We start from the raw sequence: 22,694 nt of genomic DNA on the forward strand, positions 1-22,694 counted from the left end.
GCCTCTATGGCTTTGGTGAGCTTTGCATTCTGATCTCCAGGCAAGCTTTATATCATCACATATATAACAATATATCATCACAGTCCTCTGTTAAATAAACCCAAATAGTTGACAAGAAAAGAGGTTTCATAAATCACTAAAACCTTACTTTGCATAGTATAGTATTTAATGAAGAAAATTGGGGTTTTATGTTGTGAGATCAGGTGAGTGCTATGATATATATTATGAATATGTGCATGTGTGCCTATGTATGCATATAGGTATATGTGTGTTTGTGTATGTGTGTTCAAAATCAGAATAAGAAACCTGTCTATTTGTATGGATTACCTACATTCAAAGATACCCATATATATATATCACAAAAACCTTCAAAGTATTTCAAAAATTGTAATAGTTATTTTCTATTTTTGGGTAGCCAAAACTGTCTTTAATTATTTTTTAGTGTATTCCATTAGAATTTCATATGTTATAAAAGACATATACCAACTTTATAAGTCTGGTTTTACTGTATAAACAAAATGTAATACAATACAAAATGTAATACATGAGGACTCTGTAGCTAACAAGATTTACCATATCCTTTCCAGCCAGTCTCAGGGTTGTTCCCACTTAAAGGATCAGTATACATGTCACAGGTGTGTCTTGTAGTTTTTCTTGCTTTATTACTTCATGTCTGCAACTAAGATTTTCATTTGGTTTCTTACTACTAACTCTTGTCTTTATTAATTTTTAAGGAATCAATAGCTTCTTGTGTCCCATGTAAACAAAAGTATAACCTCTCCCCTAATACAATACATTTTTTTCTGACTTCCATTCTAAATTTAATACATCCTTAAAATATGTAGGCTGGTTTAATTTAGTAGTTTATTCCATAATTTAAAGCATTTTAGCAGCTGTTATATTTTGCTCATTAACATTTAAAAAATATAAAATTAACAAAGCACTATAAGGAATCCAAACTCTCTCTTTCATGGTCTTTCCCTTAAGTGACTTATTCTTTTTATATTACTTTACTCTCTCTTTAAAGACATCATTTTATTAGTAGTAGTATTTTAAACTAACGTCATGGAAGTTTTATTTAGATGTGGATTTGAACTATCAAAACAGATGCCAAGTTACTATATAAGACATCCACAGGAACTTTTTCCATTTTCTTTTTATCATTCACAAACATTTCCTACATAAGTCAACACACAGCAATGAAGTGGTACATCTTTTTTCATTGTGCATAAATTGAAAAAAATGGAATATATATACATATATGTATATATTCAGCCAACAGGACACTAGCAGGTTGATAGTTTGTCTATAGGTGAGAAATTATCTACTAAAAATAATCAGGATTTACTCAGCATCAGCTACTTACATAACCAAGTGTTATTTTGATTAATAAAGCTCTTTGCGCATTGGGCTTCTGACATATATTTAAGATGGTTAAATCTTGTAATATTGCTTCACACCTTAGTTATCCTCAACATAAAAAACTATTGAAAACTAGTGGCAAACAAACAAACAAACAAACAATATCCCAAGCTTATTATAAGCATAAAAATGTGATGGGAATTTATCAAGCCACCATTAAGAAACAATCGGTACTGAAATTTCCATTATGTTTTGTCTATGTCCAAAATGTGCACTCATATCCAAGATAGAAGCAGAAAATAAAACTTAGTGATTAGTTTAGGGGTGGGATGGTCTTTAAAAAGACCATCAAAAATAGATTAACTGAATTTATTTTAAAATTTATAAAATATTTCTAGGAGAAGAGCATTACATTCTGCACAGTGCTCTGAACAAATGCCAGGGGAATATGGACTATTTCTTGCCTGCCCCACAATGTTACAAGTGACCACAAAGCAGGGTCTTCACAATAATTACATGGAGGGATATTTTTTAAAACATCAACAATGAACAAAAAATTAAAATAAAATTAAGCCACTCTGCTGCTGTTTTAAAATTTCAATGTTAGTTTTTACATGCTGTTACCTCAACTCTGTTTTTACAGAACTGAAACATTGCATCTGGTGGACAGCAAAGATTCTACTACATCTCAAATGCAGAACATCTATGAAGCAGAATAACGTTTTTAAACAGAAGCAGATAAAATAAAAAAGATACAATTCTCCTTCATTTCTTAACTAGCCATAGCAAAACTTTCCAGAATACTGTTTCACACTGTTCTATAGCAAACATTGTATAATCTATATCTGGTCCTGTGTTCTTGTAATGGTAATGATGCAATCTTCGGATCCTTCCATGGGCTTCTCAGTTTAGATTGTTGCTCCTGACTCATAATCTGTTGCCCACCTTTGCCAATAAGTCAAATCTTTGGAAATAGTTACTTGTATCATAATAATAGGTCCATCAAAATCATTGTATGAGCCACAACCCCTGCACAGGAATAATCATATCCTGAACCACCCTGTGGTTCATAACCAATCTGGCACTATGATAAACTCCATGTGTCAATTGTACCGCCCAAGTTTCATAAGCATTGAACACAAACATGTCATCGTCGTGGTCTCCCGGCTTTCCTCTACTGTCATAAGCCATTAGATCTCCACCTCTGGGTGGTTATGGAGGAAAGAGAAGAAGATTTCAAGCTCTGCTGACACCCTTGCAGGCCACCTGGGCCAGGAGGAAGTGGAAAAAGGTCCTCAATGAGGGCTCATATCATCATAATCTCTTCTAGCTGGAGGCATGGGATGACCATCCTGCCCAGGAGATATTCTGTCAAAACCATAGGATGCCCACAGCAGTCACCAAACATCATTGTGAACCACCATAATAATAGGTTGCATCATAAAAGTTGATATCATAATGTTGGAATATCCATTGATGGGAGACTCAGATATAAGATCAAGGATGGTCTTGATGCTCTTTCCAACCATATCAGTCTCTCTTACAATAAGAACAACTCTGTCAATGGAGTGAGCTCAGTGTTCCTGGAAAAGCTTGACTGTTGTCTCACTGTTTTCTCAAAGTTCTTCAACTTTAGCACCTTTGACTACAATAATTCTTCATGCCAGACTTTGGTGTCTCAAGTCGCAGTCAAAGTCACTTCCTTTATAAGTTTGATAATTTAAGGATTCCGCAGCATCAGATTGGGGTGAGAGCTGGCTGGTTGCAGTGGTTGATGGCAACTGCAGGCCCTCTTCCAAGATAGGGGTGATTTTCTTAAAAATTTCTCCAATCATTTCAATATCAGTCCTGATACTCAGTATGCGCTTGTGCCCACTGTTGTCTGGGATTGATACACTGGCATTGTAGTCTGTACATTGAGCCTTAATATTCTTGCTTCCTTTCCCAATCACTGTTCCTGCATTCTTGCTCTCTTCAACCACCTCATCTGTATTTCTATATCTTTTAAAGGTTTGTTCCTCTTCCAAATCTTTTGCAGCACATTTACCAAATTCATTATTGGTTTTGGTGTTGGCGAAGGTTTCTTCTGGCTGCTAGGTCTCTATTTTCTTGAATTAAATGGATACACTAATAGGCCGTAATCTAGAGGTCTTCTATGCAGTCTAGAAACAGAGGAAAGTGGCATATGCAGTACTGTTGCTGTAGTCTACTTTACTTATTTTGAACTATTTCTTTCCTTTTTTTCAGCACCTTAGCAAATGTTCTTGCATCCTCTACTCTGTCTAGACCAGGCTTTACTATGCACCTGCAGTGTTCTCGGACTGTGTGTGCCAAATCTTAAATAGCCTTGTCATCAGGCCCCATGGATCTACTTAATGTATGGTGCAGGTGGGTGACTGCCCACTTCGGGTTCACAGGCAGTGGTGGGAGCCATGCCTAACTGTCTGAGCTCTTTGAAGCTGTTGTGTCTGAACCCTGGAAGGTGTCTATACCTAGGGCAGGCTGCTCAAGTGATCAGATGCACAGCACAGTCTCCTAAAATATCCATGCATCTGTATGCAGCTAGGAACACTAGGCCTACCCAAGAAACCATGATCGCCAGGAAGCCCTTGTCCGAATCTGCATTTTGGAACTTTTTTCAACTCTCTCGAGCTGCCTCCCCCCTTTTTTTTTTTTTTTTTTTTTTTTTTGATAAATGGCTTCTCTGTGTAACTTTGAGGCATGTCCTGGAACGTGCTCTCTAGAAAAGTCTAGCCTGAAACTCATAGAGAACTGCCTGCATGTGCCTCTCAAGTGCTGGAATTAAAGGTGAGCATTACCACCACCTGGCCCTTTGTGATATTCTTATGTAGACATAGCCATATTTCACTCTTGGTATGCCTAAATTTCTACAACTTCTTTTGTAAATTGTGAGTTGTGATATAATGTATTCTTGTATATAGCAAGAATAGTCCTGGATAATTTGTGACTGCTACCTTGAATGAGTAATTCTTGAATTACTTGAATTCAATAATGGAATACTATCACATATCTCTAGATATTTGTGAATAGCATTAGTTTAGTATTCATACCTTACTGCCTACAAATATCCAATGATTCAACCAACTATCTACTGTGGAACATTAGAGTATTTTCGACCCTCATAATATGAACAATTTACTATATTGGATCTGGTAAATTTGAGAAACAATAAGCATTTGAAATATTCAAATACCCAAATTCATTTTTAAACCTTTGTATTTTCAACAAATATTCATATGTTAAAGGAAACAAAATGTATTAAATGAAATGTCCTGCTTTATAAACCAACTACTGAATCCTAGATGGCTCATGTGATTGAACAGTTGGTTCTGTTGTAGAATGTTGTAAAATCTTCAGGAGCAGGTTCTCATTGGATGAAACAGCTGCTAGAAGCATACTGGATGACTTTGTTGTTTATTACATTTCCTCTTGACTGTTCTTACTCAGTGCAGTCACAATGTGCCTATTGCTTCACTTTCTTGTCACCATTGCTGCCATTATTCTATGTTCTCTCTCAAACTATATCTAAAGAAATTATCTTCTAAGTTACTTGTTACTTCTGCTAGGTGCTACATTCCTGAAACAAGAAAAGCAACAGTAGATGATTATAGGACCCAATCACAATATATATAATTTTCTCTTTTTACATATCATTTGGAGTAGGGACTAGACCCTCCCTTCTGCCTCTAGGCAAAGAGAGTATCCCTACATGGGGAATGTGCTCCCACAGTCTTTTCATGCACCAAGGATACATCCTGGTTCCACTGTCAGGTCCTTTAGACTGCCCAGGTTTTCTAATTGAGACCCACATTCAGGGGGGTCTGAGTCAAAACAGTGCTTGTTTCACAGCTTTCAGGCTGGGGGTTTGTTATCTTCCCCTTTTCAGATCAGATATCTCTCTGGGTTTCTGTAGCCTGGTCTTGACCCCTTTTCTTATCACTCCTCCCTCTCTGCAACTTGATTCCAGGAGTTTGGCTCAGTGTTTAGCTGTGGGTATCTGCTTCTGTTTCCATCAGCTACTAGAAGGGCTCTATGATGGCTATAAGTTATCAATGTCATTATCAGAGAAGGCATTTAAGGTAGCCTTTCCACTGTTCCTCAGATTGTTAGTTGGAGTCATCTTTGTAGGTCTCCTGGACATTTCCCTAGAGTCAGCGTTCTCTTCAAACCTGTAATGACTCCCTCCATTATGGAATCATTTTGTAAATTTTTTTATTATTTATTTATTTATTTACTTATTGCTCTTGTCTATTCATCCCCCAACTCATTCTTTATAGTTCCATATGGTCTCCTCTCTTCCACTTTTCTTTCTCCTAACTCCCTCTCCACTCACTGCCACCAATCACCCCTAATATTCTTAGGAGATTTTGTTCTTTCCCCTTCTGTGAGGGACTTTTTATGAATTTCTCAGATTCCTCCTTGTATTGTAGTTTCTCTGGTGGTGTGAATTATAGGCTGGTGATCCTTTGCTCTAGGTCTAAAATCCATATATGAGTAAGTACATACCATGATCCTCTTTTTGTGACTGGGCTACCTCACTCAGGATGGTTTCTTAACCAAGTTTCATTAATTTTCCTGTGAATTTCAAGATTCCATTGCTTTTTTTCTGCCAAGTAATTTTCCCTTGTGTAAATGTGCCACGTTTTCTTTATCCATTCTTCAGTTGAGGGGCATCTAGGTTGCTTCCAGGTTCTTGATATAACAAATAATGCTGCTATGAACATAGTTGAACAGATGCCTTTGTTGCATGGATGTGGATCATTTGGGTATATTCCTAAGAGTGGGATTGCTAGGTTCTGTGGTAGACTGATTCCTATTTTCCTGAGGAACCGCCATACTGATCTCCAAAATGACTGTACAAGTTTGCACTCCCACCAGCAGTGGAGGAGTGTTCCCCTTTCTCCACATCCTTTCCAACATAAGCTGTCATTAGTGTTTCCAATTTTAGCCTTTCTGACGGGAATAAGATGGTATCTCAGAGTTTTGTTTTCATTTGCATTTCCCTGATGCCTTAAGTGTTTTTTGGCAATGTTGGATACCTCTGTTGAGAATTCTTTCTTCAGTTCTGTACCCCACTTTTTAATAGGGTTATTTGGTGTTTTTGTGACTAGTTTCTTGAGATCTTTGCATATTTGTATATTTTATGCTAGTTCTGTCAATAAGTAAGAAGCATTTCTCCCTTAGACTTTCACATTACTTCCTCTATAGCACCCTTCCCAGCACACCATCATTAGAATACAACCATCTTTTAAAGAATGAGAGTAGTTTTATCCTCATGAACTCTCGAAATAAAATTAATAAGTAAAGAACATTTTGGATAAAACTTATTTATTATGGAATTCTCAATTTTAAATATTCAGTTAACATTTTAGAATATGCCTAACACTGAAGCTCTAACCCATTGAACACCTGAGACAAAACTAATAGGTAAGGAGACTTGTGGGCAAAAATCTTTTATTATGCAAAATATTAATTTGAAATATTAAAAGTAAACATTTTAAAATTTATTTCACATCATAATGATTAGTATATGTTAATAAGAAAAGTTCAAGGTTAAAAAGTAAGTTTTTTGTTTTATTTTTAATCTTTGGCTCTTTACTCTTTTGGGGGGGGCTATCACTCATTTCTTAATCAAATCACAAGAAGTTTATACATCCTTTTGAAAGCTCATTCTTAGCTTGGCTTATTTCTAGCCAGCTTTTCTTAAATTATTCCATCTATCTTTTAACTCAGGTTTTTTATCTTTCTCTACTTCTGTATACCTTTCTTTACTTCTTACTCTGTGGCTGGCTGTGTAGCTAGATGGTTGGCCCCTAACACCCTGTTCTCCTTCTTCTCCTCACTCCTTGATCCTCCTTTTTCTCATATTTGTTTTGTCTGCATGCCAGTCCTGCCTATTATTTCTCCTGCCCTGCTATCAGTGGCTTAGCTCTTTATTAGACCAGTAATGTGTTTTAGACAGGCAAAGTAACACAGCTTCAAAGAGTTAAACAAAACAAGACAAAAGAATGCAACACATCTTTGCATCATTAAAATAAATTTCCACAACATAAACAAAAGTAACACATCTTAAAATAATATTTGACAACAAAGTTTGTTCCTAAGTTAACTTTATAGTTAGAGCTATAGAACATAAGGGCTCCATGTGTTGCAGCTGGTCAACTTGAGGCTGAAATAATTTAACATTATCTTAAAAGACAAAATGCTGTAGGGTTAGATTAAAGCCAGTATCTCTATCTATATAATTCTGCTTCTATGTGTATGTTTTCAGGACTAAAAATTTGCTAATGGGTGAACATTCCATGTGCTCCTCCCTTGGGAAGACTATTTCTCCTGCTTTTAAGCATTCATTGTATAGGACTGAGGACCCCTGGAATTTCCCCATTGATAACAAGATTGAAAACCCAGTGATGTATTTTGAGGTTCAAGCTGAAGATGAGAAAAAAGCAAAGCAGCCAGCCTAGAGCTCTTACCTCTATCTCTGGCTAAACTGGGTGATCCTGTCCCCTAGAATCCTCAGAGTGCAATCCATAGAGGCAATATGCTCACTATGAACCCTCAGACACAATATGCAGACAGCATCACCCTCCCCCAAACCTTAGACTGCAATCTTCTGAATTCTTGTCTCCTCCTGCCTTATATTCCTCTCCTAGCCCAGACATGTCACTCCTGTCTTCACCTCCTTAGTGCTGGGATTAAAGGTGTTTGATCCCAAGTTCTGAAATTACCTTTGTGTGAGCTGTTTGTTTCCTTTTTAGACTGGAACAATTTCATGTAGCTCAGTGTGGCCTTGAACTCAGAGACCCATCTGCCTCTGTCTCCTGAGTCCTGGGATTAAAGGTGTGTATAACCACTGCCTGGCTATAGCTAGCTTTGCATTTTGATCTCCAGTGGCTTTACTAAATCATAAATAATATATCATGGTTCCCTTCCATTTTGGCATGTCTATTATTGCTGTCCTTGTTTAGTTCATGTTTAAGTAGTCATGTTGAAGAAACTTCATGGGTATATATCTGACACAGTCCCACAGCAAACACTGAATCTTCTATATCTCTTATGATCCTTGTGATGCCTTTCCCACAATGTCCTCTAAGCCTTGAGTGTGGATGAGGTAACCACTGTGAACATTTTGAGATATTTCTTAGCCATTTCACCCCTATTTTAGAATCAGGTAAGCAGAGGGAAATGGGCTGCTATACAAGATATGTCTCCTGTCCAAGCCTGGTGTGTAGAAGAATATCATCTCAGTAGAAAGGCTAAAGGAGATAAGGAAGGAGCCTGGTGGCTAGAGGTTAATTAAGGAAGGTCCTGGATCAAGACTAGAGTTTAATTGTATCACAGGATGTATGGACATATACTAGATATTGTTAAGCTGGGGAGGTTGTGTGTATATATATATATATGAACAGGGAGACTCCTCAGGCTAGAACTTCAATAAGGGTGTGGGAAACCTTGCTGGGTTATGGAGATCTGTGGGTGGTAGGTAGGGTAGATACTGCTGGAAGTATGATTCTAATGTAGGCAGTTATGAATAGTCAAAGTTGTGAGCAGACAAAGCTGGGTCACTGGATGTGGGACCAAAGGCTAGATACAGCAGGTTAGGGAGAAGTCATGAATGGGGAGACTCACAGAGGCTTACCAGGCCAATCTCTTGGGTAGCCAATATTCTTACATGGCAAATAATTTAAATTATGAGCAACCAATATATATATATATATGGCTAAATCTAAATATTTAAAATTTTGATTAATATCAAACAGTTCGTATATTAGAAATAATTTGGAATATACATTTTTTTCTTCTTTCTGTGTACATGCATTCAGTGTTCATATTTATCATAAAACTATGGTCATTTTAGGGGAAATTATGTTTACTTATAGGTTACTTTATAAATTTGTATTCTAAGCACAATTAATAGAAGTTTACTCTAAAAGTCAAAGATGCATTTTATGTTATTAAACAAAAAAGAACAAATAACTAAAGTCAAGCAAAAAAATAAAAAATCAGGCCAAAATTAACTTTTGATCTGAATATGTCTAATCTTTGATCTTCCTTGAAATTGGGGCACATATAAAATATGATATGCCACATCACTTTCATTACTTTGTTATAGAAGTCAACAAGAAAGATATGATGTGATATTTTGCAGAAAAGATTATATGGAGTTTTGTTTGATGATTCTATGTGGGACATTTAATGGGACCTTTGAAAGTGACTTCAATGGTATTTTGAGAAAAGATTAGGGACATTATTTACATAGTTTTTAAAAAATATCTCTTAATGAAAGTCAGGGTTTGTCTTATTACTTCAATTGCTTTGATAAAACATGATAATTATAAGCAACTTGAAGGATGGGATTGTTTGGCTTATGCTTCCATCACAGACAACAGTGGTGTCAGTGATGCCTGGAACTCAAATAGGGCAGGGATCTTGAGGCAGGAGCTGATGTAGAAGCCATGAATGAATGCTGTTAATGGGCTTGAATCTTATGACTTTCCCAGTCTGCTTTTTATAGCACCTGGGACCATTATCACAGGTGTGGCCCCATCCACAGAGCCCTAGGCTGTCCCAACTCAGTCACTGATTATTAAATCACTCTTGCCTGTAGCCTGGTCTTATAAGGGCATTTTCTCCTGGAGGTTCCCTCCTCTCAAATGACACTTGCTTGAATCATGTTGACATTAACTAGCTAGCACAATTGACCCCTCATCAGCTGGACACACAAACACATCACTTTTCAAATTTCCATTCTCATTTGCCTTCAAGATCTCATATTACTATCAATATCATAGAATAAAACATACTTAAATGTCCCATAGCCTTTACAAATCCAAGTACCTTTTAAAAGCCAAATGTCTATAGCAATCTGAAATCTTTTTCAAAGTCTTTAACTATAGGGCTCCTGTAAAATCAAAGTCTCTCTCTCTCTCTCTCTCTCTCTCTCTCTCTCTCTCTCTCTCTCTCTCTCTCTCTCTCACTCTCTGCTATTTTTCTATACACGACTTTTCTGTGTAGCCCTGGCTGCCCTGCTGCCCTGAAACTCATTTTGTAGGTCAGGCTGGCATTGAAGTCGTAGATCTGTCTGCTAGTGCCAGGATTATAGGTGTGTGCCACCACTGTCCAGAGGGTTAAATGCTTTTCTATTTCAAGTGGCAAGAACTAGAACACAGTCACAATCTGAACAAATCAAAATCCTAATCCAGTATTGTAAATAACTCAGTGTCCAGTGTCTGTGGTCCACTCATGGCATCCAAAGAACTTGGGTTGCTTCTCAGGCCCCACTGTCAGCATCACACACAGCTTGTCTCTAGGCTAAGCTGAACTCACCACATAGCTACTACTGCCCTTTATGGTTATTCAGTAGTACTTATATCTCCAAGATGCTGGATTTCCTCCTGCAACTGAGCTGCACTTTCACCAATAGACTCTCCCTTCTTCTACTTAAGGTGCCAAGCTTAAACTGCTCTTCATGACCCATTTAGTGCTATGATTTTGACTGCTCCTGGGGCAGCACCTTCTCTGGCTTCTTATAGTGCATGTCTCAGCTGCTTTCCATGGTCTCCATGGTCTCTTCATGCCTTGAAAACCAGTACCACTGGGAAGACTTTTCTTATGACCAAGGTTGGCTGCCATCATGAGGTTAAATGTTGGCCACCTCTGAAACACAGCTTCTGTGTGTACACCCTGAGGAAGCATTTTTTAGAAGATAAAATCTCAATATTGCTAGTCACTTCTTAATCACAAGTTATCCTTCAGCCTTGGTTGACAAATATCAATTGTCCCAGTAAATCAGAGATTTCTTTTTGGTGGGTCTTAGTGCAAAATGTTACATGAATGGCATGCTTTAGCCTTTATTTCCTTCAGAAACTTCATTTTCTCTAGTGCTCCCAACACCCTCATCTTCCAAACTCTTACAAAAGTATATACTGAACTCTCTACATGCAATATTTTTTAGCACAAAGTTCTAAAATCCTTTCGCAATATTTCCCAACCGTAATGATTCCCTCAAAACCTGATACCAATTTTTGTCTTAGTTAAGATTTCAATTGGTGTGATTAGACATCATGCCCATAAGTAGCATGGGGAGGAAAGTTCTATTTAGTTTACTCTTCCACACCATAGTATATTAAAAAAAAATAGAGTCAGGAACTCAACCAGGGCAGAAACCTGGAGGCAGGAGCTGATGCAGGGGACATTGAGAAATGCTACTTAGTGGCTTGCTCATCCTGGCTTCCTCAGCTTGCCTTCGTATAGAGCACAGGACCACCAGCCCAGAGATGGCCTCACTCATAGTCAACTGGGCCCTCATAATTAAAAAAAGTAATCCTTAATTAGGTAATTACCTTAGAGCCTTGGATGTCTAGAGGAATATCTTATGGGATCCTTTTTTTTTTTTTAATTGTGGTTCCATATCTGATAACTGTAGCTTCTAAAAACATGACCCATCTAGCTGTCACAGATATGCAGTGGGATATTCATCACACCCACACCTGTTGCACTGCCCATGCCCATTGGAGTGTGGGGCCAGGTGAGGGAGTGACCTAGGGGGACTAGGTCTGTGGGTCTGGACCCCAGCTGGCTCTTACTTCCTGGTCAGTGTCAGAGAGCATCCAGAGGCATCCTTACAATGGGAACTTGTGGTGGTCATATGTTTCTGGTATAAGTGATTTCTCCCCAAAGAAACATCCACCAGCCTATCATTTTCCAGATTCTTATTTCCCACACTGTACAAAAGCATATACATCCTAAGAAATTTTTAGATTGTTAGCTTTAAATTTACATTTAAATGGTTAGTTGTAGATGTTAGATAACTTTCTGAATGAATAATTCATATGTACATTTCTTTTGGTTTATGCTATTCATTTGCACAGGAATTTTAAGACAAATAGTTTGAAACATAGTTTTTTTAATATCTATTGACATATATAATTATATATACATTGTAATATATATTTATATTTATAAATAAAATTATGTATGATTAGGAAATATGCAAATATGGTCATAAATAATAACATTTATAATTCAAAAAATTCACATTCAAATGAGTCACAGGAATTTATATTGTTAGGATAAACTCTTTTTCAGGTAACATCAAATGATTTACTCACATGGTAAAAAATATTTTTGAAGTGCTCTGGTTCATCTTCCTAATTCTTAAGTATATGAACTTGAGTTTTAATATTTTTGAAAACAGGATTGCACTATTATAGATCCTGAGAGATTAAGTGTTTTTTTTCATAGCAACATTATGCTTGTTGACTTTTTGTTAATAGCTATCTAGTGTTTATTAAGATTGCAACTCTTTCCATGTCCTACTTGTCATAAATCTCTATAGAACTATTGATTTTTAAGTAAAAAATAGCTCTTATTCTAGTTCAATAGGGATAGAGTTACAGCTTTCTCTGCTGGGATCTCATTTGTTGCCTCTGCTATTATGTGAGCTTGTGATAATTATATGGACATGTCATCAGAAGCACTTTCCTCTTGTGGTTCTTGTTAGTGAACTTCAAGACTGATGATAGATCAATAAAAACTATCAAATACCAAAAGTCATTTCTACTTCCTGAACATTTTGAAACAGAATATAGCCATTACTATTATGATCTGGCATAATTGCCTCATGGCCTAGGAAGGCTTAGGTGTGGAAGTCCATCCAGCACAGCATTTATGAGGAAGAAAAAGGGAAAACAATATAAAATACCACCAGTTTTGAGAAATTAGTAATGGTCTTCTTAAGGACACAATCCAGCAATCAATGTTACATGGAGAGACCAGCCCCTGTAAACACATCAATAGCACAGCTCTTGTACCAGTGGTCCAGGAAACATCTCAGAAAAGGAAGGGAGATTGTAAGAGCCAAAGTACAAGTAAGTCTGTTGTAAACCTGTCTCTCCTAGAAATGTCTACATAAATAAGACTGGAAGAATGCAATATAAATAGATATGCCAAGAAAGAAAGGGTTTGAAGAGGAGAACTTGGGAAGGTGGAGGGAGGAAGGGCGAAAGTGGTGAGATCATATTTTAATTAATTCTCTAAATGTAGAATGGAAAACATAAATTCTGTGCATAATATTAATAACTCCATTTTTAAAGAAAATAATAAGGGAAATGGTTTTTAATAATGCAGTAAATAATGTTCCTTAAATTAGCTTTTGACTATTTACATTGATGAGTTAAGTTCTTGGAGTCAATAGACTTATGGCCTACCAGTATTAGATATCCTGGTGTTCTAGATATTGAACAAAATATTTTGAAAAATTATTCAACCAGTTATTGGTGTAAATTTTCATCTCTGAAGTTTATCTTTATTAATAACAAGTAAGATTTTATTTCAAAATAATCCTGACAACTAGTAACATATAAATTTCTATCACTAATTTATGTTAGAAAACAATTTCACATATTTTCTTTATTTCTTCCTTGACACAGGAGTGATGCAATTGAACATTGTTCAATTTCCATGAGTATTGCAGTTTAATAAGGACCAGGATAAACAAATAGGCAGAATAAATGTTTATTCAGGGAGAAATAACTTACAACCTAGACAGATGAACACCAGCAAGTTCCACTGGATGCTCTCCTCTCTGCATCCTACCAGCAAGAGAATGTTCCCCTCCCCGGCTCCTCCTCAGACCTAGTTCCACAGGTCACTTCCGTCATGGCTCCACCCCAAATGGGCATGGTCAGTGCCACAGAAGGAAACAAAGTGAATATCCCACTACACATGAGTTTGAAGGCTTTCTGCAATTTATATTGTTGAATTCTAATTTTAAACCATTGTGATCCGATAAGATACAGAGGCTTATTCCAATTTTTTTTTTTTTTTTTTTTTTTTTTTTCTGTTGAGGCTTGCTTTGTTGCTGGGTATGAGGTAGATTTTAGAGAAGGTTCCATGTGGCACTGAGAAGAAGGTATGTTCTTTTGTTTCTGAATGGAATGTTCTATAGATTGCTGTTAAACACAATTGGGTCATAACTTCTGTTAGTTCCTTTGTTTTATTGCTAAGTTTCTATCAGGTGGTCCTGTCTAATGATGAGAGTGGGGTATTGAAGTCTCCCACTATAAGTGTGTGAGGTTTTATGTGAGATTTGAGTTTTAGTAAATTTTTTTATGAATGTGGGTGCCTTTGTGTTTGGTGCATAGATATTCAGAATTGAGACTTCATCTTGATGGATTTTTCCTGAGACAAATATGAAATGTCCTTCTTCAAGGGAAAACTGTGTACTGGGTGTAACTTGGGCATGCATGAGACTTCAAAGCCCACCCCCACAGTGACACAATTCCTCCAATGAGGCCACACCTACTCAACAAGATCACACCTCTTAAAAAAGGGGAAATATGGTGATATTTTGTTTATGATCTAACAAATAAATCTTTCTAGTTAGCCATAGAAGCCAGGCAGTGGTGGCATACAACTTTCATCTCAGCACCCAGGAGACAGAGGCAGATGGATCTCTGTTAGTACACGGCCACCCTGGACTACACAAAATTGATCTAGTTTAAAAGAGAAACAGAGCTCATACAAAGGTGATCCCACCATTTAGAGTGACACACCTTTAATCCCAGCACATAGGAAGTGTAGACAGGAGTGATATTTTGATGACTGGTGAGCCTAGTTTTAGTCTACTATATGTTGATATACAGTGGCTCCACGACCACTGATTATTGCAACTTTCCTTTCTCCAAAGTATGTTTTACCACTATTGTCCACAAATCAGTTGGGCTGTAAGATGTGTGGGTTTGTTTGTGGAATCTTCCTGCCCCCATTCCATTGGTCTTTTGAATGCCAGTATGATGCTGTCTTGGAAAATATATTGTAAAACAGTAGTGTGATGGTTCATGTACATTTTAGAATTTCTTCTACTGTGATATCTTTGGTATTTGGTAGCAATTATAATGAATCTTCCCATCACTTTGGGAATTATGGACATTTCTGCATGTTGATTTTCCCATGGACCTTAGAAGTTTCTGTGAATGTATGGAGCATGTGTGTGTCTTTTTTAATTTCTGTCATCAGTGCATTATAGTTTTCATTACATTTCTTTTTTTCTTATTTTTTATTTAATTTTATATAACAAAGTCCAATTAAATGAAAACAAACATTTATACACAATATTTGGGAATTTGGGCATCGTTCTTTCCAAACTACTTCCTGCTGGTAAGGGGCGCTGTCATGGGGGATTCGAAGAAGATTCAGATATCCTGGCTGTAGTCTGTAGGGCTGTTTTGTCCAGCTGTTTTGAATGTAGGATCACCTTGTACTCTGTTTCAGGTGGTCTGGTGTGATCAAGCCACATTAGTCTGGAAGGAATCCACATCTTTTCATTTTCTGTGGAAACAAAAAGAGAAATCCTTTTCCCCAGTAACTTGTCCTTCAACTTAAATTTTGGAGTCAAAGCATTTGTTTTAAATTTAATTTATTATTTTCCATGTCGATCCCAGTTCCCTCTCCCTCCCTCCCTCCCCCCAACCCTCCCTCCCTCCTTCCCTCCCTTTTACCCTCTCTGCCCTCTCACATGCACTCTAAACACCCTCCCCTCCCATCCCCCCACCCCAATTCCATATGTAGGGGAATACCATCCAGTTGGGGTCATGTAGATCTGACAGGTCCTGTGAAGTAGGGACTAGGGCTTCTCTCCTGTCTCTAGATTAAGGCAGTTATCCCTCCATGGGGGATATGTTCGCAAAGTCCTTTTGTGCACCAGGGATACATCCTGGCTCCACTGTCTGAGGTCTCTTAGACTGCTCAGTCCTTCTGGCTGAGACCCATATTCAGGGGGGCCTGAGTCAGTCCCATGCTGGCTTCCCAGCTATCAGTCTAGTGGCCATTAGCTCCTCCTTGTTCAGGATCCATTACTCCTATGCACTAGTGTTATACTTTGCATTGTTCACAGCCTTTGTTAAAAGTAGTTAAGGAAGGGCGGCTGATTGCTATGGTAACAGGGCGGGTAGTCCTGCGATGGAGAGGACCAGACATGGGGTGGGCCTCCGAGCCTCACCAGCTGTGGTGATCCCGATCCTGGCCTGTCCAGCACTGCCTGGGGCTCTGGCCTCGGACTCGGCCTCACGTCCAGCCTTGCCCAGGGCTGTGGCCTCCGACCGCTGTGCACGTGGACGGCCAAGCCGTGTCCTGCTTCGCGCGGGATTCCTCCTCTAGAATGAGGCTTTTTTAGCATAAGAGTGTAATTATTGTGTGTAAGTATGATGTGCGCGCATGCATCTGCCACAGCATGAGAAGACAACTTTGTGTGGTCCGGTCCCTACTTCCGTCTTCTACGAGGGGTCCAGGGATAGAACTCGGACCCTTTGATGCCAGGTACCATAAGAAGACGTACAAGGTATGCTGGGATGGAGTTGCTGCTCTGGAAGTCAGTCTGCACCCTTAGCAGCAGAAACTGTTAAATTGCCTCCAGAAGCAGCAAGCTTTTTTCCGTGCTTGCATTGCCGTGAGTAGTTGTACTTTACAACGTAAAATAAATAAAGACTTGCAGCTTGCTTCTGGGAAAAAAAAAAAAAAAAAAGAAATGTCCTTCTTCATCTCTTTTCATTAATTTTAATTTGAAGTCTAATTTGCTAGATATTAGCATAGCTACACCAGCTTGTTTCTTAGGTTCATTTGATTTGAAAATCTTTTCCTAACCCTTTATGCTGAGGTAATGTCTGTCTTTGAAGTTGAAGTGTGCTTCTTATATGCACCAGAAGAAGATGTCATCATAAGGATGATCCCAACTAAGAATCTAAGCAACAGTGGAGAGGCTACCTTAAATGACCTTCCCCTATAATGAAATTGGTGACTACATTAAATGCTATCCTAGAGCCTTCACTCTGTAGCTGATGGAAGCAGAAACAAAGATCTACAGCTAAGCACTGATCCTAACTCCTAGAATCCAGTTGTAGAGAGGGAGGAGTGGTGAGCAAAGGGGTAAAGACCATGCTGAGGAAACGTAGAGAAACAGGTGACCTGAGCAAGTGGGAGCTCATGGACCCCAGACTCATAGCTGCGGAATGTGAATAAGACTGAACTAATCCCCCTGAACGTGGGTGTCAGTTGGAGAGTTTGGGCAGTCTATAGGGTTAACCAATATTTATACCTAGTGCATGAGCTGGCTTTTTGTAGCCCATTCCCTATGGACAGATACATTGCTTAGCCTAGATACAGGAGCAGGGCTTCAGTCCTGCCCCAAATGATGTGACAGACTTTGATGATTCCCCATGGGAGGCCTCTGAGGATTCTGTGGGTGGGGGTGGGATGGGGAGATGGTGGGGGGAGAAGGATGATGGGAGTGATAGGAAACTGGAATTAGTATGTAAAATACAATTTTTTTATTTAAATAGAAATTTATTAAAAATAAAACAATTTAATGTGTCATAAATTTTGTAATTTAGCTCTTTACCCAATACCTCTCTAATGCTATGACTTTGTAGTTATCTTCCCTGTGATTGCTGTTAATTGTTTAATTTGTAGTTACATTTTGATTAGCTCTCTCTCACCTAGCCTAATACCTATTTGACAATGGTCTAGTGGTTTAAATAAGAAGAAAATCATGGGAATTCAAATTATAATACCTTCCTTATGGCCATGTCCTCATACAGTGTTAACCTGTCACAGGGCCCCAAAATAATATCCAATGTATGAACCTCCCTGTAATATGACAAAACTGAAAGAAAAGAATTTATTTACAAAATGTATGAGTTTGTATGTATGATAAAAGCTGGAGTGTATTGTGAACACTTTGTTGTTGTACTTTTATAGACAGCTCTTCCTCGGAATCTCCTAGAGCATCAGCCTGGTCTGATAATGGAGGATTGCCTAGTTTATTTGTAGACACACCTCGTGCTAGGGTTTCATTGAATGTCATTCTTCAGTTTCATGTACAAGTATTTGAACACACAGTCTTGAAACTGCTGTGATAGATATGACAACTAGAATAAATCATGAACACCAGATACATGCTATGCTATTGGGAAGGTCTTCCCAACTTCTGATGTGAGATTTACAGACATGATTTCATGTGATATACACTACTACAATCCCACTGGTCAGTAATATTTTAGGTCACTAAATCACATAAAATGTCAGTTTTATTTCCATTAGTCATTAAAACATGTCTCTAAGAATGCTAAATTCTGTGAGGTATGACATTAGTGATGGTGGTGCTACAAAGCCTATGTCTGAGTTGATGGAGCTTCAAGTTTTTATTTTTTTTTAATCTATCATCTAAAATGTAGCCATTCCTTTTATACAAATAGATTCCCTTGAGTACTGACTTGACACAGGTTAAAAAAAAAACACCATCAACAAAAGGAAATCTAAATAACAACCCACTCATGGTATTCTTTACAGGGAATTCTTACTTTGTTTTGAAATAGAATAAGCAATCCTAAAAGAAAAAAGAGGATTGCTAACTTGTTCCCCAATCTATTGACTTGAGTTCAATTCTGTCTGGCTTCCTGAGAGCAGGTAATACTTTTTACCAATGGGCATGTCCAGGAATTGTTCTTTTATTGTCTACTACTGCCCATCTCTTAGAAAACATATTGCAATAGCATATATATCAGTGTACATAATATTTTCAAGAATGACTCATAATATTTTAGAACATTTATTCCTACAATAAACACAAACACAGACTGCCTCCAATTAGAATAGTAATTATATTTTTCTAGGTATGTTTCCCTGAGACCAAGTATACTGTGGCCTTATTTTTGACTTAAATATGAGTATCTTTCATTTATATACTTCATGTACTTGAGGTATAGCCATTATCCTGGAAGACATAGGATGCTTCTTCAGATTTCATATAATAAATGATATCATACCTTTCATGTTTTCTGTTCCTTCATTCTTACATTTGTCTTTTCTTTTGAAAAATTTCTGGTTACTATCATTCTTATATTTTGAACTTAAGTTTTTATTCTGAAGAACAAATTTGGACAATTAAAATGGATTGTGTGGAAAGTCTCATATTTTCAGCTTTGTGTAGCTCTAACAATACCAGAGGCAGCTTCCAAGGCTTGTACTTTCCATAACAAGAGTTTTATATTTCAAATCTATAAAACGGTTTCATTCTTGTTTCCATTAAATATGATGGACATTAAACTTGTGTGGAGGTGTTGTGATTCAGTTGTGATCTGCCAAGAGTTTTCATGATAGGGAGGGTTATTTAAGTTGCATGCTAATGTAAAAGTCAGTGGATAAGAAACTTTGCTAAATAAAGGTTTCAACTTTGTTTTGCCTCTGGGATTTTGTTGCACAGCATATAATATGCTGATACTTTATCTGATGAAACTGCTGTTTGCAATGATACAAATTAATAGAAGGGATTTATCATTTTTATCAAGTAATAGAAACAAGTACCCTCCTGGGAAATAGAACTTATCTTTGAATTAAAGCAATTAAATTCATGCCACTGAACCACACAACCTTAGTCTTGTGAGGTTATTTAAAATTGCTTCTGGTCATATGAAATACATTTTTAATGAGTAGCATAGAGCGATGTAAGTACTTAAGGATATAAAGACTCCACAGTACACATCATTTGGAAGCCTTATTAAAGTACACAGAACATCAGAAGAAATCTTATTATTCAGCTCTGTCAGGAAGTTATCCTCCCATTATTATCTAGGGCTCTCTGGAGTGTAAGCACAACCTATTCAAGAAGAAAGTTAAAGGGACACCTTGCTTTTCTCATTTTACTCTTAATGTATATTAATTTTGCTAGGATATATTTTAATTTATGGAGTATATGTACAGATCATTTTTATTTAATTGTGAATGTGCATTTATGCATATATTTATATGTGTGTTTGTTGACACACTATAGCAAAAAACTACAACTTAATCAGTGATTGGGGATAATACATTATTATTCCAATTACATTGTTCAAATTATTTAGAAGCTCAATGTGCTCTCAAATACAATAAAAACGATTGGGCTTGCTTTTAGTTTCCAAAAAGGATAATGGGATTGTATATATCATAAGTTATACAGTAACAGTAACTTTAAATCATTCCATAAAATATATGTCAAAGAATTTGACAGCCTTAGTAATATAACATCTTGAGTTTTAGGATAAATACAGAGATATAGTGTCACTCTATTGCCATGGTCCAAAGTCCATTATAAAAAGAGAGTGAACAAATGTTTCCTTTACTGGATTAATCAAAATCATTTAAAAAGAAATCATGTACAACTGTTAAGAATACAGATACAATTTATTAGGAAACAATTTTTATTCGATGAGAATCTTCAATATCATGACTGATGAAATCGCTCAGCCTGGTTTTGTTACCAAGCCCAAGGCTCTTTTTAAATACTGGATCCTTTGTGGTGGCAGTACATGATTTCCTCAAGTTTCTTCTAACCTTCTTCATACATCCCCTTTGGGGGTGGGGGTGCCCCGCCGGGCGGGGGGCCAAAAAAATGAAATCTTTTGGGGGTTGCCTTTGGGGGAAAAGAATAAAAAATTTTAAAAAAAATAGGGGGGGGGGTTTGAAAAAAACTTTACATAAAAACAATTTTTTTTTTTTTAAATTTTATTTTATTTTCTCCAAAAAAAAAAAAATACATCTCAAAAAATATTTTAATAATATTAAAAAAAACCCCTTCTTTAAATTTTTTTCTTCCATTAAAAAAAAAAAATTTCCTTAAATTAGTAACAAAAAATTAAAAAGAAATATTGGGGAAAAAAAATTTATTCTTTTCTTCTTTTTTGTTTTTGCCCCTTGCAATATTTCTTCACCCTCCCTGCTGGAAGGGGGGGGGGCCGCCCCCCCCGGGGGGTGATTGCTTCTGAAGCACAGCTGCCCAAATACAAAAACATCTGCATGAACTCCTCAGGTACTGGATAAGTAGAGTCCACTTCTGATGATACACAGGGTGCTTACCAGTTTACCAAACAAAACACTGCATGCTTTCTTAAGATTCCTCTGAGAACAGTAAACTGTTTACCAGCCAAGTCTAGGGGAAATGCCAAAATCACATTATCATGATCTAGTAAATGCTTGTTTTAAGTTACCAGTTAGGGGTTGCTACACACCCAGGACTGAGTAATAGGATTAGAAATGATCACAGTCCCTACCCCAAACTTTTATAAACCTTTGATATCAGTTTAGGAAGTATCAGAGCCTAGCAAAGCAATCAGAAATCTACTAAGTATTTTCATTTGTCTTCAGAGGTTCCTTCACTCATAACCAAGCTTGGGCAAGTCTGAATTATATTTCTCAAAAATCCTAGGGGAAATACCAACAAGAAATAGAAATAACTTTGAGAAAACTAGGTTTTCAGATTTATTAAAAAAGTAATGTACATAAGATTTTAAAAGTTGCTTTCCATTTCAAAAGCAGAAATACTGGGAAGATAATCAACAATAAAAATCTGCAAAACTACTAACCTAAGAAATAGGAGAGCAATGTAAAGTACAGTTAAATTATAGACATGGACTGTGATAATCATCACCTTCCTAGGAAGCCCAAGTAGAATAAGTGCAAATACTTGATAAGTTTTTTAAAAAAAAAAAAGACTGAAGTAACCACAGTAGACAGTGTATTGAAGGTTTTAGAGGCATCGAAAAACTCCAATCCATCAAATGGAAAAATTGCCCTGTGCAAAATATAAATGTTTCTATTCGATTTTGGTGTTTGATTTCAAATACAGATTCAGGGAAATGGTTGAAAGTTATGAAAAGATTCTCAGACATGATTGGGGAACAGAGACAGAGTTTCTGATTTATGGGGAAGGATTAAAGGATATAAAAGCAGAGAATTGTGCTGAGGGTTAGTGGCCAAAGGAGGCAGTCAGCTCTTTGAGCTCATGGAAGGCACAGAACACATTTGATGTGGGTTTCTGATTCTTTTAACAGTAATAACTTTTAAAACAAATCCATATTTCAACATATTTAAAAGCAAACTTTTTACCTCAATATACTAGTAATAGATTATAATTGAGAATACCAAGGAATATAAATGATTGTTGCTTTAAAAAAATAGATGAAAATGCATATGTTTAGAATTCTGTCCTTGATATGGCTGTGGTAACATTCTGTTCTTGACTATGGTACCACACAAAGTATGTAAATACCACCAATGGGTTCATTCATTTTTACTTCTCCCCTATTTCATAGAACATGGGTAAACTGAGTCAATTCAGATTCAACAACCTGAGAATGATGTGCCAAAAAATGCTGCTCAAAATAATGATTGTGATTAAGCATTACATTTAACTTCAAATTGAGTTAAGGCTGTTCATCAATAGCAATATAGAACATATTTATGACCAGCAAATGTGGAGAACTCCTCCTGTACCATCT

General features: G+C 37.0%; 1 pseudogene; it reads right to left on the minus strand.

Moving 5' to 3' along the window:
• Window positions 1–2,138: 2,138 nt before the first annotated feature.
• On the minus strand, window positions 2,139–3,955 carry LOC127226233 (heterogeneous nuclear ribonucleoprotein K-like; annotated as a pseudogene).
• Window positions 3,956–22,694: the final 18,739 nt, after the last annotated feature.

The sequence above is a fragment of the Phodopus roborovskii genome, unplaced genomic scaffold (genome assembly GCF_943737965.1).
Source record: "Phodopus roborovskii unplaced genomic scaffold, PHOROB, whole genome shotgun sequence".
Classification (NCBI taxonomy): domain Eukaryota; kingdom Metazoa; phylum Chordata; class Mammalia; order Rodentia; family Cricetidae; genus Phodopus; species Phodopus roborovskii.